This window comes from Bombina bombina, chromosome 1 (genome assembly GCF_027579735.1).
Source record: "Bombina bombina isolate aBomBom1 chromosome 1, aBomBom1.pri, whole genome shotgun sequence".
Classification (NCBI taxonomy): domain Eukaryota; kingdom Metazoa; phylum Chordata; class Amphibia; order Anura; family Bombinatoridae; genus Bombina; species Bombina bombina.
In genome coordinates this window covers 1,278,043,618-1,278,056,128 of record NC_069499.1, presented here as the reverse complement: position 1 = coordinate 1,278,056,128, position 12,511 = coordinate 1,278,043,618, and the positions used below count along the sequence as shown (strand labels likewise).

Genomic DNA, 12,511 nt, shown 5'->3' with positions numbered 1-12,511 from the left:
AGAGAGGGGGGAGAGAGAGAGAGCGCAAAAGAGAGGGGATAGAGAGGGAGCAAGGGTTGGAACCATGGTAATTAAAAAATTGGCCCGTGTACACGGGCTTTAGGACTAGTTAATAATAATTTATTTAGCGTGTCTTCTTTAATAAATATAACCACAATAGGTGCTAATAAACTTATCACAATGTAAATGTTCATTCTGCTGTGTTCTTACAGGCAAGGGAAACACTTGAAAATGGAATGCTATTAAGAGAAGTGACCAGTGTTAAATAGACTTTTAGGGAAATAATCCATGAGCAAAGCTTACCTTATTTAAATAGACTGTGTCTTCTGTATTAGTGACAAATATACCAGGTGCTATTGCAACACCACTCTCAGCTATTGCCCTGTGGAACAAACCTTTAGATAAAGGTGATAACACCTAAAATAAATAAAAAAGTGATTATCAAATTAAGAATGATTTACCACAAGAAACACACTACTTTTTTAATCTTTAGGCCAAAAATGGATTAGGTTAATAAACAAGGGAAATTAATCAAAATGTAATTTTGTAGATAAAAAAATGACTGTGAGCTGTCCATTGACAGTCTGAGAATACAGTCCCCTTCAGTGTTATATATGTATATATATATATATATATATACATATTATATATATATATATATATATATATATATATATATTATTATTATTATTTTTTTGTGTGATTTGATCATTTGAACTCTTTCTGCTTAAATGTATTTTCAAAGTAATCACCAAGCTATGTGGTCTGATTGAATTGTAAAACTTGGCTTTGGGTTTATATGTGCAGAAAATATTTCCAATCCCCTAGGAGCCATATAATGAATCTCTATAGTGCTCAGTGTGCTAATAGTTTGCAACTATTCCATGTGAAGGCAGACATGATATGCAGAATATGCTAGAAGTACTTATGAGTACTATATTCTTCATATGTTTGCAGTTTTTTTATTCATAGTTTTTAAATTTATTATTATTTTTTTATACTCACTTGCAACATATAACTTAAGCTTTTTAATTTACATATTTGCTGATAATCAACAGGTATAACATTTCTTTCCACAATAACGCATAATCTTTAATTTATCACATGGATTTCACACTTTTACATTATCTTTACTAGCTTTCGAACAACTTGGCAGGTGATAAATAGAAAATGTGCCTTTTCGTTTAGATCCCCAATTTTTAAATAGGGATTTCAAGAGGCAGGTGATCTCTGTAAAATGTTAATTTTGCCTTCAATACTAACCACTAGGGAGTTTTGATAGACTGGAGAGGACTATGAAGGATTCCATAACACACTCCTTGTATAACATAGGAGACATCTGAATCATGAGAACTTCCTCTTTATAATGAGGCCCGATGATAGAAAATTCTCCTGCTTGGTTACAAATTATAGTGCCAACTTCATAGGGGCTGAACTGAATGTTAAAAGAGAAAGGTTGGAACCTGGAAGTCCCAGAGAAATGAGAGATGACTCCCATAAAGCTCTCCGCTCAGATGAGATATATAAAATGATCCTCCAACACTGCGAGAATAGGGATGGGCGAATGTGTTTAGATCCGAATTCGAATGTTAGAACGAATGTTATTGTAGAAATTCGATTTACATAATAGAATGTTGATAAGAATGACTATTCTTAAAAATTCGATTTTCGAATGTTATTCACAGTTTTCGAATGTCACATTCGAATTGGAATGTCACATTCGAATTTGAATATTACATTTATAAAACACAATTGTAGACTAGAAACACTATTTTCTATTTCGAATGTCACATTCAAATCGAATATCACATTTATAAAATACAGTATTAGACTAGAAATACTATTTCAAATTTGAATGTCACATTCAAATCGAATATCACATTCGAATCGAATATCACATTTAAAACACAGTATTTGACTAGAAATACTATTTCAAATTCGAATGTGACATTCGAATTTGAATCTAGCATTCAAATTCGAATATTACATTTATTAAACACTCTCACAAGATTGTAGACAGGCAGAGTTTGCTATACTTCTCTAAGGGGTGTTATCTGTATTTCTGCATGTGAAGGTGCGACAAGCCAGGGCAAAAAATCATAGCATGACATGAGAGTTTTATACACTTGCACTTTGAGCTTTGTATTTTATATTGCTTTACACTTCAGATTGTTTTTTTTTTTTCAGTATTATTACATTTAAGCTTTGCACTTTCTCTTTTCTATTTAAATGTATTTAGCTTTAGATACAGCAATGATTTTACAAATTCTAATTATGTTTTGAAAGTTTCCGTGTTAACAAATTAGAATTATACTTTGTATATTTCTGTATATCTTTTACACATTAATTTGCACTTTGCATGTGCTCTATTGTAAAATAAAAATAAAAAAAACTTACAGCTTTAGAAAGTAGGAGGGACAGAGAAGTTTTCAAGGTATGTCTTTTTATGTGCATTTTACACAAACAGGTCTCACTGAATTATCTCACTAGCTTTAAGCCGGTGAAGTTTGCTCAACATTCACAACACCCTTTTTTTAATTGACAAAAAAATTATACATACCAAACTAGTAGCAAAAAACAAGTTAAATTGTAGTGTCAACATTTCAGTTAAAATTGTATTTGCTGCAAACTGAGACATAGGGGTAGATTTAATAAGTGTCGGGCGGACATGATCCGCTGTCTCGGATCATGTCTGCCCGACATTGCTAAATGCCGATAGCATACGCTGTTGGCATTTAACATTGTACAAGCATTTCTAGTGAAATGCTTGTGCAATGCCGCCCCCTGCACATTCACGGCCAATCAGCCACTAACAGGGGGTATGAATCCTCCCGATCATAAATAAAGCTGTCAGTTTTTCAGTTTTATTTTAAATAGAATTATGTACAATGCAATTTTTCAAAACAAAAAACAAAACACATAAATATACAAAGTATGAGTCTAATTTGTTAATGTTACACAGAGACTGTCAAAGCATAATCACAATCCTTAATAAACTGCTGTATACAGAATCTATATGCATTAAAATAGAAAATTGAAAATGCAAAGTTGAAATGCTATAAAACTTAATCTGAAGTGCAAAGTAATAGAAAATGCAAAGCAATAAGTGTAAATGAAGGGAAACTCTCGTGTTATGCAGTGCTATATTGCACTGGACTTGTCTGTCCTCCACATACATATAATCTCGTCTGACTGGAGAGGTTTATATCATCAGGTCCTAAATTTAATTCCCGAAATCTTGGTTTGTGTAGTCAATTGCATGCTACTACAATTTTTGTAGCTAACCATTAAAGTGGCTTATACTAACATGTGCAGCAACACTAACTCCACCAGCAGATTCACCAAATATGGTAACAGACTGTGGGTCACCTCCAAAGTCCTTAATATTTTCTTGTGTCCACTGTAAAGCAGCAACTTGATCCATAAAACCAAAGTTTCCTGGTGCTCGCTCATCACCAGAACTAAAATAAAGAGGGAATAATAATTACAGAAAGCTCATGGATTGTTGATTTTTTTCAGTTTTGTGATCTATTAAGTTTAAATATAAGTCAAAACTTTCCAGCACCTGGGAACAGTGGTAGTGTGCCAGCTCAAAGGGTAATGCACAACACCCCAGAAATCAATCACAAACAAGAAAGAGCAGCACCACCAAGCTCTTTACCAGATTTATTCAGCTCATACAGTCAGACCACAAATCATACAACGTTTCGGAAGCTAGTCCTTAGTTACGTATGGGTACACCTGTAATGATAATGCCTTAAAAACCTCTCTAAACCACACACCCCCAATACACCTGACATACCTATGATACTGCCACCTAGTGGGCTTACATACTTTATCTATTAGCATTTCAATTTACAACAACACATAGTGCATATTATAAAGGTTAAACAGTAAGGGTAGAACAGTTCTCTTAAAGATTAAACAACCCAATTTGAGTTTTAATCACAGAGTACATATAATTCATATAACACTCCATTTTTATTACAGATATAAAGATAAATCAAACTCTCTATTAATTCTCTTAGGGTACATAGTCCCAAGCTTACTCATCCAAAATGCCTCCCTCACTTTCAGAATTTTGATCCTTTCACCACCTCTCCTATGGTGTTTTACATCTTCTAGAATCTGAAACCTAAGCTGGCTTAAATTATGTCCAGCAGGTAAAAAGTGATTTGCTACTGGTGCATCTGTCTTCTTGGTCCTTATATTGTTCTTATGTTGAATAATGCATTCACAGACAGTGCTGGTGGTCTCGCCAACCTATCCTAGCCCACATGGCCATTTAATATAATAAACCGCAAACTCACTATTACAGGTAAAGTGTCCTCTAATTTCATATTTCTTTCCTGTACTTGAATGACAGAAAGTAGGACCTTTAATTATGCTATTACAATTAGAGCAACTAAGGCAGGGAAAGCTGCCCACATTTATTCTACTACTATATCCCTGGACCAAGGCTTTTTTATTCAAAGGGACAATATTGGCCAGCATTGGAGGTTCTCTAAATTCCTTAACCTCAGGATTACATTTCTGCAATATATCAGTGTATAAAAAGAATCTTACAAATGTTATTACTCAATTGGGAATACTGGCTAACAAACACCAATCTATTTGATTTTTACTTAACCCTATCCTCTTTGTTCCAACAGAGATTGCCTAGGGATTTCCAAAATATTATCAATTTCTCTTTGTATTAATTTGGTTGGATAACCCCTTTCTTTGAAATGATCACCCATCTCAACCAATCTCTGTTTAACTGGACCAGTTTCAGACACAATATGCCTTAATCTCAAGATTTGGCTCCCAGGGAGAGATCTAATCAAAGAGGGGGGTGGGCACTGGTATAATGAAGAAAAGTATTACAGTCTGTTTCTTTCTCATGTAGATCAATTACAAGACCATGGGTATTTTTAAAATCCCTTGTGTCCAAAAAGACAACACTCTCTTCACTAGAAACCAATGTTAAATCATTCACAAATTTCTCCAGGGTTCCAATGTCGCCCCCAGCCACACAAAAATGTCATCTATATATCGCCACCCGGTGGCGCCATACAATAAAAATAATGGATGGCTATAAACAAAATATTCATCAAAGACATTCATATAGATGTCGTACCTACATTGTAAGGCTCGTGGGATACTCCTCTATCAGACCGAACTCGGCCAGTAGTCTTGTTATCCCGGTGTTGAGCCGGAAAGATAGGGAATATCCCAGAATAGAGAATATCAGGCAAATGAGGAGAGCGGCACTCACCACAGGCAGGACAGCACAAGGCAAATTAGGAGACAGGGTACGGCAACAGAAAATCAGTTTAGCAGTTCAGGGGTTAAACAAGAAATGTAGTGAGACTGGCAGTTCAGGGGTTAACCAGATAGCGTAGTAAGACAGGCAGGGTTCAGTACCAAAGAATCAGTCCAGCAATTTAGGGGTTAACCAGGTAGCGTAGTGAGACAGGCAGGGTTCCACAACAATGTATCAGTCCAGCAATTTAGGGGTTAACCAGATAGCATAGTGAGACAGGCAGGGTTCAGTAACAAAGAATCAGTCCAGCAATTTAGGGGTTAACCAGATAGCGTAGTGAGACAGGCAGGGTTCAGTAACAAAGAATCAATCCAGCAAACAATCTGTCACTCCCAGGAGCACACAAAGTAGCACCTATACTTGGGCAGTGACAGATCTTTTGCTGCCTGTAAAAATACCTGCAGATTGGCGCCCAGAGACTGTCCGGCATCAGGAGCATGCAGCGATGACGTCAGTGCTGTACGCATCCTGAGCCGACACAGCCCTAGGCAACGAGCATGGGGAAGACGCCCCGCCCCTAGCAACGGTGCGGCATGACATAGCCCCCCCTTAACGGTTCCCTCTGGGTGTCAGGGTGCCAGGAATCAGACTGAGACGAGAAGTGCAAAAATAATCACACCTTTATTAATAGCAAAAAATAATAAAAAGTCCACAAGTCAAATAACAAGCCAGGAGTCAAAACCAGAGCTGGTAATCAGACGAGCCAAGTCAGGAGCCAAAGCGAATAGTCAGACGAGCCAGAATCAGCAACAAGGAAAACAATAGAGTCAGGAACAAGCCAGGGATCAGGAACCAGGAAGGACATCAGGCAGGCAGGTAATACACAGGAACTCTCACAAACAAGTCTGAGACAACGCAAAGGCAAAGCATACTGAACAGAGGCCCTTTAAATAATAAGTGATGATATCACAATTCTGAGACTGCATTTTGTATCACACGGATGATGCATACCAGTCTGGCCATAAAAGGAAGTGCAGGAAATGAGCAGCATCCCCCACAATGCACCATAGTCAGGAAGAGAAGTGAGTAAAATGGCTGCCAGCAGCACATGGCAAACAAAACAGGGAAAAAACCCTGACAGTATCCTCTCCTCAATGACCCCTCCTCCACGGTAGGACAAAAGGCTTATTGGGGAAACGGGCATGGAAGGCACGGAGGAAGGCGAGAGCATGAACATCAGAGGAGGGAACCCAAGAACGCTCCTCCGGACCATAGCCCCTCTAGTGAACCAAATACTGTACACGGCCCCTGGACATACGAGAGTCAATAATGCTGCTGACCTCATACTCCTCATGGTTGTCAACAAAGATAGGATAAGAACAAGGCAACACAGTGGTAAACTGATAACAAACCAATGGTTTCAAGAGGGAGACATGAAAAACATTGGAGATGCGCATAGCCGGAGGAAGGTCAAGAGCGTAGGCCACAGGATTAACCCGTCGGAGTATTCGAAAAGGACCAACATAACGGGGAGCCAATTTATTGGAAGACACAAAAAGGTTCAAGTTGTGGGAGGACAGTCAAACTCTCTCACCAACCTGGTAGGAAGGCACGGGCAGACGCCTATGATCAGCCTGGAACTTTTGGCGCTGCATAGAATGATGAAGGCAATCCTGAATCTGCACCTACGTGGAATGGAGTTGCCGGAGATGCTACTCCAAAGCCGGAATACCCTGAGACATGAATGAATTGGGCAACAAGGATGGTTGAAACCCATAATTCGCCATGAACGGGGATAACTTGGAGGAAGCATTAATAGCACTATTACGAGCAAACTCTGGCCAAGGTAACAGTTCAGACCAATTATTTTGGTGATCTGAGACATAGCAATGGAGGAACTGTTCCAGAGCTTGATTAGACCGTTCAGCAGCCCCATTGGATTGAGGGGGATATGCCGAGGAGAAGGAAAGCTGGATCCCCATTTGAGCACAAAAGGAACGCCAAAATCTGGAGACAAACTGGCTACCCCGGTCTGACACTATCTCCTTGGGTAACCCATGTAAACGGAAGATGTAAACGGAAGACCTCCAGGGCAAAAATTGAAGCAAGCTCCTGAGCGGTAGGCAGCTTCATCAAGGGAATGCAATGTGACATTTTAGAAAAATGGTCAACCACCATAAGGATAACAGTATTGCCATTGGAAAACAGGGAGCTCGACAATGAAGTCCATGGAAAGATGTGTCCAAGGACGCTCACCATTAGCAATAGGTTGAAGAAGACCCACAGGAAGACATTGAGGAGTCTTATTCTGTGCACAAACTGAGATGGAGGCAACATACGAAGCAACATCAGAACAAAGACCAGGCCACCAGAATTGTCGAGTGACAGACCAAATCATTTGGTTCTTGCCTGGGTGACCTGCGGCCTTAGGATAGTGGTAAGTGTGCAAAAGTTTAGTTCGAAGATTCTCAGGAACAAAACACTTACCACTAGGTTTCTCAGGAGGTGCATTGGTTTGTGCAGCCAGGATCTCCTCCCCCAAGGGAGAAGTCAAATTAGTACGTATGGTAGCCAAAATATGGTCAGGAGGTATAACAGGAGTGGGTACAGACTCCTCCTTGGACAGAGGTGAAAATTGTTGAGAGAGGGCATCAGCCCTAGCATTCTTACTACCAGGCAGGTAGGAAACCACATAATTAAACTGAGACAAAAATAGCGCCCATCTGGCCTGTCGGGGTGACAAACGTTTTGCTTCAGATATATAAGTTAAATTCTTGTGGTCAGTAAGAATGAGCACTGGCATGCTAGTACCCTCTAGAAGATGCCTCCATTCCTTGAGCGCCAAAATTATGGTCAGTAATTCCCTGTCACCAATTTCATAATTGTACTCTACTGGAGACAATTTCTTAGACAAGAAACCACACGATGCAAGGAACCGTCAGGCGTAGGACGTTGAGACAAGAGGGCACCTACTCCAGTCTCAGACGCATCAACCTCAAGAACGAAAGGCAGGACAGTTTTAGGATGAGCCAGAACTGGAGCAGCAGCAAAGGCAGTCTTAAGACTATCAAAGGCCTTAATGGCAGTAGGTGACCAGTGGAGTGGATCATTCACTTTACGGGTCATGTCTGTGATAGGTTTGACCAAGGAAGAAAAGTTTTTAATAAACTTTTTATAGTAATTGGCGAACCCCAAAAAACATTGAATAGACAGAAGACCAACTGGGAGAGGCCACTGCAGAACTGCAGATAACTTGTCAGGATCCATGGAGAACCTGCAACGGAGATAACATAACCTAGGAAGGTTACTTGAGTCTTATGGAACTTACATTTCTCGAGTTTACAAAACAGGCCGTTCTCACGTAGTCTCTGATGAACCCGTGATACATCAGAACGATGAGCCTCAAGTGTGGGTGAGTGTATGAGGATGTCGTCTAAGTACACCACAACACACTGTTGCAACATATCTCGTGGGACATCATTAATAAATTCCTGAAAAACAGCAGGAGCATTACATAGGCCAAAGGGCATTACAAGATACTCATAATGCCCGCTCCTGGTGTTAAATGCTGTTTTCCATTCATGGCCCTCCTTAATTCTAACGAGATTGTACGCTCCTCTCAAATCAAGTTTAGTAAAGACAGTAGCTCCCTTGAGGTGGTCAAAGAGTTCCGTAATGAGCGGAATAGGGTAAGCATTCTTAATGGTAAGACGATTAAGACCCCTATAATCGATGCATGGTCTTAACTCGCCACCCTTTTTCTTCACAAAGAAGAAGCCAGCCCCTGCAGGAGAGCAGGATTTGTGGATGATCCCCCGTGACAGAGCATCGGCAACATACTCCTCCATAGCAAAATTCTCTGCAACAGACAGAGGGTACACCCGGCCCCGAGGAGGAATGGCTCCGGGTTGCAGGTCTATGGCACAATCTTAAAACCGGTGAGGAGGCAACGTACCAGCACGCACCTTGTCAAAAACGTCTAGGAACTCTCGGTACTCCTCTGGCAATTGAGATACTGAAGAAGTGCACAACACTTTAACTGGTTTCCGAAGACAAGTGGAAATACATTGTGGGGACCACGACAAAATTTCTGACCTGCGGCAGTCAAGACTGGGATTGTGCTTTTGGAGCCAGGGATAACCCAGAACAACCGGAAAATGCAGAGAGTTTATCACCTGGAACTGGAGGGTTTCAAAATGGAGAGCCCCAACAGCCATGGACAACAGAGCAGTTTCGTGATTAACGAGTGCGGGCTGATGTGGCCTGCTATCAATGGCCTCAATAGCAAGCGAAATGGACCGAGGCAAAACAGGAATAGAGTGCTTTGATACAAAAGCACTGTCAATGAAATAGCCCGCAGCACCGGAGTCAACAAGAGCCTGAGTGATTATGGAGGAGTCCACCCAGGAAAGGACAACCGTGACTAAAGGTTTCTCCTTAAGCGGTTCCAGGGACGAGGATAAACCACCCAAGGTCTGCCCCCGACAGGACCTTAGGTGTGAGTGTTTCCCGGCCGTGTAGAACAAGACTTCAAAAGGTGACCCTGTAACCCACAATTGAGGCAGCGCCCCTCCCTCCTCCTAAAGGTCCTCTCCACCATGGAGAGACGTATGAATCCCAACTGCATTGGCTCAGCAGTACCTGGTGACTTGGGACCAGGAGGCATGGGAGGAAAGGGAGGCATGGGTGGGAACAAACACATAGGAGACAACGGAACAGGAGGCTTCCTCAAGCGCTCCTTGAAAGAGGGCCTCTCTCTGAGTCTGATGTCAATTAGGATAAAAAAAGACACCAATGCCTCGAGATCCTCTGGTAAATCTCTGGCAGCAACTTCATCTTTAATTGCATCAGAGAGCCCTTGAAAGAAGGCAGCAACAAGGGCTTCATTGTTCCAACCTACCTTTGCATCAAGCATACAGAACTCAATGGCATACTGAGCAACAGATCTTGTACCTTGCTGAATGGACATGAATCATTTAGCAGCAGAGGAGGAGCAAGCCGGAACATCAAATACCCTTCGAAAGGAGGCCACAAATTCAGGGTAATTTGAAATCACAGGTTTATTTGTCTCCCACAAGGGATTAGCACAGGCAAGAGCTGTGTCAGAGAGTAATGAGATGAGAAATCCCACCTTAGCTCTGTCAGAGGGAAACGCCTGAGGTAATATCTCAAAGTAAATGCCCACCTGGTTCAAAAACCCTCTGCACTGAATAGGATCGCCTCCATATCGCTGAGGTAGAGGTGCAGAACCGGACATGCTCATGGTAGGCATAGATACAGCAGCGGAAACAGGAGCAGCCATAACTTGCGGGACACTTTGGTCCAAATGTGCAGTGCGAGTCAGCAGGGTTTGCAGGGCTACTGCAAATTGATCCAAGCGGTGATCCTGTACATCCATCCTGGAAATTATGGCAGGTAAAGGTGGATTATTAGCACCATCAGGATTCATGGCCTTTGCGTAATGTCAGGGTGCCAGGAATCAGACTGAGATGAGAAGTGCAAATATAATCACATCTTTATTAATAGCAAAAAATAATAAAAAGTCCACAAGTCAAATAACAAGCCAGGAGTCAAAACCAGAGCTGGTAGTCAGACGAGCCGAGTCAGGAGCCAAAGCGAATAGTCAGACAAGCCGGAATCAGCAACAAGGAAAACACCAGAGTCAGGAACAAGCCAGGGATCAGGAACAAGGAAGGACGTCAAGCAGCCAGGTAATACACAGGAACTCTCACAAACAGGTCTGAGACAACGCAAAGGCAAAGCATACTGAACAGAGGTCCTTTAAATAATAAGTGATGACATCACAATTCTGAGACTGCATTTTGTATCACACGGATGATGCATACCAGTCTGGCCATAAAAGGAAGTGCAGGAAATGAGCAGCATCCCCCACAATGCACCATAGTCAGGAAGAGAGGTGAGTAAAATGGCTGCCAGCAGCACATGGCAAACAAAACAGGGAAAAAACACTGACACTGGGAACCATAGTCGGCTTCAAAGGGTGGGCAGCATGGTATTTGGAGACCAGAGATGGAGCATGCACATCACGGACACCAACCCAGGAACGGTCTGCCACGGAGTAACCCCTCCAATGTATTAGATACTGCAGTTTTCTGCGCCTGTAACTGGAGTCCAGAATCTTAGCCACTTCATATTCGGGGTTACCATGGATTAGGAGCGGAGGAGGTGGAGTTTGAAGCCGGGTATATCTATTCTTGATGTACGGCTTGAGTAGTGAGATGTGGAAGACTGGATGTATGCGTAGGGTTCTCGGCAAGGCCACTTTGTAGGCAACAGGAGACAGTCGTTTCAGGACCTTATAAGGACCGATAAACCTAGGCCCCAATTTGTGACAGGGTTAACATAGACGGATATGTCGAGTGGAGACCCAAACATGTTCACCCACTGGAATGGCACGTACAGAAGCCCTATGACGATCAGCAAACTTCTTACATCTAGAGACAGTTGAACTCAGCTGAGAGTGAATACGTTGCCAATGAGTGGTGAGATCAGTGATCTGACGGTCTGCGGCAGGAACCCCAGTGGACTGAGCTGAAAGAGGGAAGATACGAGGTTGATAACCTGCTGCAGCTTGAAACAGAGAGCATTGAAGAGATGAGTGCCAATGGGTGTTTCTTGCCAGTTCAGCTAAGGGTAGCAATGTAGACCAGTTGGTATGGCGAGTGTTGACAAAGGCTCTAAGGTAGGCTTCAAGATCCTGGTTTGCTCTCTCAGTTAGTCCATTGGTCTGAGGATGGTAGCCAGATGACAAGGAAACAGTGGTTCCAATTAACTTTCAAAAGGCTCTCCAGAAGTCAGAGATGCAAGAGAAAAAGGGACGACAATTCCTGAGCAGAAGGCAGTTTGGCTAGGGGTACAAAGTGAGCCAGTCTGGAAAGTGATCCACAACCCGGATAACTGTATGGTTGTCGGAAGAGGGAAGATCAACAATGAAGTCCATTGTTATGTGTGTACAGGGTCATTTGGGAATGGACAATGGTTGGAGCAAATCAGGAGGCAAAGATCGGGAGTCTTGTTGGCAGCACAAATTGTGCAGGCTTTCACGTAGTCCTGAGCATCAGACTTCATAGTAGACCACCAAACATGCTGGCAAAGACGCCTGAAGGTCCTAGTCGAACCAGGATGTCCTGAGAGTTTGCTATCATGAGCCCAGGCTAGCACAGGGATACGGAGGTTCTGAGGTAGAAAGAGGATATCAGAGGCCATGGGGGCACCAGAAGGTTTACTAGACTGAGCACATTGTAA

At 42.0% G+C, this 12,511-nt stretch overlaps 1 pseudogene; it reads right to left on the bottom strand.

The window, feature by feature from the left end:
* LOC128642311 (fatty acyl-CoA hydrolase precursor, medium chain-like) overlaps window positions 1-12,511 on the bottom strand; it is a 141,073-nt pseudogene that overhangs the window by 71,239 nt on the left and 57,323 nt on the right.